Genomic DNA, 4,350 nt, shown 5'->3' with positions numbered 1-4,350 from the left:
TTTGTGGAACCAGGGATTGAACTCAGGCCCTTGTGCCTGCCAGACAAGTGCTTATTCTACTGAGCTATCTTATCTCCCCGGCCCCAATATTTTCCTACTTGACAGGCGCAGAGCCAAAAAGAGCACAAGTAGAAGGGAGAAGGAGGAAACTGCGGATTCCATGACACGACTCTGGGCCGCAAGGCTCGGGGCAGCGTTCTCTAGCAGCCGGGCTGCGGGAGGCAGCGTTTGGAGATGGGAAACCAAGAGTTAAAGGTTGGAGCACACACGTGCAGCTAGCTCCCCGCGCTTCTCAGGGCTGCTCAGACCCGGCTTGAAACGGGAGTAATTCCTGCCGGGATTAAATAATTCGCGCCTGGCACCTCGAACGCCCGTGGTCTTGGCGGGGAGCAACGCTCTGTTAAACGTGGCTGGCTTTCGCCTCTTGCCCTCCCTCTGCAGACTTCTCTGCAGCAGCCAGGTTATCTTCAGGAGCGTCATTTCTGATTTTAATACATTACAAACCTGCTCCTTATAGAATAAGATGAACAATCTAGATAAAACAGAAGGCAGGTGTCGCTGAGCCCGCGCGCGCCCTGGGCGGGAGCGGCCCCAGGACTGGAGGGTCGGGGAGGGCCGGGTTTTCGGGGCGCCCGCCCGCGGTGACGCGCGCCCCCCGCCCGCCGCAGCGCCACTGCAATGGCTGAGCGGGGCTGTCGGACGTTGCCGCCTCGGAGCCCACGCCGGCCGGAGCCTGCTCGCGGGGAGCCTCGGTGAGCTGCAGCCGGCCGTCCTCCGGGCCGGCGCTCCAGCAGCCGGGCGGGCAGGTACGTGCGCGCCCTCAGACCGGCTCTCTGCGCTCGCCGGCGCCTGGCTCGGTGCGTCCGGGACCGCGGCGCCTCGCACGGTGGGGCTCGGGCGGGCGGCGGGGGTCCTCGGGGTGGGGAGCAGGGCGGCGGGGCCCGCTGGTGGCAGTCCGCGGCGCGGGGGCGTCCTGCAGGTCTCGGGTCCTGGGGCTGGGCGCCCCTGCCCCGGACGGTCCTCTCAGCCTCAACACGACCTCCGTGGGCCGCTGGCCATTTATGTCCACCGAGCTTGTTTCCCGGTTTGCGCCCGAGCTGGGGCCGCACCGCGCGCAGGCCGCGGGGCGCAGAGCTGGGTGGGGCCGCGCAGGTGCTGGGGATCGCAGGCTGGCTGGAGCCTTTCGGCTTTTCCACTGGGCCTCCCTCCGACAGGGAGGTGCTGCCTGGCGATTTTCTTTTTTTTAAATCTAGTTTTCAATTTCACTTATTTTGGGTTTCCGTAGGGGGGGCGGCTGTATAGTTGTCGGATGTTGATTAATGTCGGAAGGCACAAAATGAAGGATTAGATTTGGTTTAAGAGTCGGTGAGGCCGCTCTGGCTTGCACAGTTTTCCTAGGAAAAAAAATTCTTTAGCATACCCCTTTGACCTTGCTTCTTGAGAAGCGCGGTTGGTGTCTTTGACAATAATCTGCTTTGCATCTTAGGCTTTGATTTAGTATTTTCTTCATGCTGTAGTGAAATGTATTACAGTCTCTTTTTTTTTCTTCTTCTTCTTCTCCTTCTTCTTCTTCTTTTTATGTATGCTGTCTGCAAACACAAGAGATGGGGTTGGTGTCGGGCAGATCAGATCCGAGCATTCCCTTGCGGAACAGCAGGACGTCAGCAATGTCCTCTGTTTTGCGGGCAGATAAGGAGCCAGGGAGGACCCTTCCTGCTCTCGGTCAGGCTGAGGATTGAGAGCTGGCAGACAAGAGGTTCCCAGGGCCTCTCCCTGAGAACTGATTTGCGGCCTTGAGTCCACACTCCCTCTGGCAACAACCTGCCAGAGGTACTTTAGTTAATGGGCAGGTAGAGCTCCACATACCTTCTTGTAAATTCAGCGTCTACGAGTAGCCTTCCGTGTAGGACAGTTTCCAGGAAACGTACTGACGTCAAGCACAGCGGTGTGCCTTCAGGAGGAAGAAGCAGGGCTGGATCCAGGGCCATCTGTGCTTCAGTGTCTGAGCCCTCAGTGTCCACTTTGCCAGGGCTCCCTGGGCTGGGCGCGGCCCTGTGGCTGGGAAAACAGCAGGATCCACTGGCTCGGAGTTGGTTGGGATCCTTGTCACTAATTTAGAAGATAGGAAGCAGTCCAACTTCTCAGCTTGCATGCAATAGTTGGCATTCTACAAAGAGAGTGAGATTGGAGAAAAGGGAGTTTTACAACACTGAGCTTGAGTTGAAAGTCAGATTAGAGACACAGTTTTGATTTGAGATAAGATTTCCAAGCAAACTGAAATAAATGTATAAGCTTATTGTTTCAGGGCATGTTTTTGGTACTAAAAATATTTACACAGATGCCATCCATATTGTTTAAAGTGAGATATGAAAAGGAAAAGGTAAAGAGAGCTGTGTTTTTTGTTTTTTGGGTTGTTTTTTTTTGCCAATCCGGACATTGAACTCAGGTCCTTGGGTTTGCCAGGGAAGCGCTAATTCTACTAAGCCGTCTCCCAAGCCCAAGAGCTGTAGCTTTATTCCTGCCACCTCTAGGATCCAGTGACAAGCCTGTCCATGCAGTTTTTGTTTCTAATATTTCCCGTCTTCCAAAGGAGCCAGCTTGCAGGATTTAAGTGATGGCAGTTGGCTGTTCATACTCAGTAAGTCCCAGGTTCTGGGATTGGGGCACCAAAAACTTCATTTGTGATGTTTGCGATTTTGAAAACATTGTGACAAATGGCATAATAATTGTCAGTATAAGAAAAGAAAAGAAAGAGGAAATAGTGGTGATTAGGTTGCTCCAGGCCAGGCACTGTTCTGATTTCCTCACCCGTGTTAGGGAGGGTGGGTATGGGCTGATGGCTCCAGAGAGAGTGGAGGATGCTCAGGGCTGAGCTGCGGAGGTGGGTGGAGCTGGTGCCCTTCTTTGCAGCCGCCCTAGGAAGCAGCATGGGCCTCGTCCTCCAGAGCTTGCACACTGGTAAGGGAAGCAAAGTGTCACCTGGAATCTTTCAGTTAGCAGTGAGCAGGAAACCTGGAGAGTGGAGAAAGATCTCTCCCAAGCCTCCAAATCAGGATTAGGATTGGCATCTCTTAGGAATAGTCCAGGGTCGCTTCCACTAGGGCCTGGATCCCATACCAGGATTGCACCCACTCTGCCTGTTGGGTCTTGACCTCTCTCCCCACCCTCCCTGCCAACCTCAAACCTCCTCCCCTCCCCTGCAGAGTCAGCTCAGCCACATCATTCACTGCCAAGCACTGGGACCTTTGCTTCATGGCTCCTGGACAGCTTGCTGGTTTCCAGCCACCAAGCTGTGCATGGTCACCTGCTGCCAGAATCTTCTGCAGAGGGTTACTTGCCAGGGACTCACTGATTTGCCTCAGGAAGAGGCTCAAGAGGGCAGCAGCTCTGTGCACCGCGAGCAATGACTTCGCCGAGGTCACCCCACTCCTGCCCTATCTCTGGGCTGTCTGAAAAGTTCTCCAGGGTGGGGCCCTCATTTACGATCTCCTCTCTTGGCCTCCAGCTGGTGCTACCAAATAGGAGGACACAGATCAGATACCCATGAAGACTGTGCATCAATGTGGCACTCACAAGGACTTTAGGATGTTCCTGGCCCCACACCCCAAAATTGAGGTCCTCTGTGCAAGCCATGCTGTGTGTGAAGGTCTCACTTCTCCCCAAGTCCTTGCCATTATACTACGTGAGCACTTGGGCCTGTGCAACCTTGGACTTATTTTTTCTCTGATTATAAGGGAAATTCTAAAATTTTAGAAAAGTGCAATTAATACCACCCATGACTGACTCCTTCCCCGACTGACTCCTTCCCCGGTAACTGTTAATCATTAGGTCCTTCAGGGTATGAAGTAGATGGCTTCCCCCAGATTCACACATCGAAGCCCAGCCCCATGATGGCATTTGGAGGTGATTGGTTAAATGAGGTCAGGAGGATGGGTTGACTGCAGGTACAGGAACGAGGTCATACAACAGATGTCTGGAGCTTGTGCATCTCAGTGGAAACTGCTTGCTTGTTATAATGCTCTGTTTCCCCTCTCCCCATTCCAGTCCTTTTTTTTTTTTTTTTCTTGGTACTGGGTATTGGACTCAGGACTTCGCACTTGCCAGGCAGGCGCTTATGCTACTGTATTATCTCCCCAGCCCCCCAGTCCAGTCTTACTAATTTTTTTAATTATTTATTTATTCATTTAGTGTGGGGGGGCCAGCTCAGCCCACCTGGGGGCGGGGCTGGCTGGCATGCGGTGCTGGGGGATTGAATCGCGGTCCCTGTGCTTTGCCAAGCTTGTTCCAAGTAGGTGCTTTAGACCACTGAGCCATCTCTCCAGCCCCCTTACTAATTTTTAATTTGACTAT

The 4,350-nt window shown here is 53.6% G+C and overlaps 1 protein-coding gene across 1 annotated transcript in view; it reads left to right on the top strand.

Annotated features, from left to right (window-relative positions):
* Window positions 1-729: 729 nt before the first annotated feature.
* Window positions 730-4,350, top strand: part of Jakmip3 (Janus kinase and microtubule interacting protein 3) — a 160,233-nt gene continuing 156,612 nt past the window's right edge. Inside the window, exon 1 of the mRNA XM_004625564.2 lies at window positions 730-806. The gene's annotated coding sequence lies outside the window, so the exon portion shown is untranslated. The remainder of the gene's footprint in view (window positions 807-4,350) is intronic.

The sequence above is a fragment of the Octodon degus genome, unplaced genomic scaffold (genome assembly GCF_000260255.1).
Source record: "Octodon degus isolate 3935 unplaced genomic scaffold, OctDeg1.0 scaffold00010, whole genome shotgun sequence".
Lineage (NCBI taxonomy): Eukaryota > Metazoa > Chordata > Mammalia > Rodentia > Octodontidae > Octodon > Octodon degus.
Note: the sequence above shows the minus strand (reverse complement) of the source record. Positions and strands in the feature narration are given on the sequence as shown.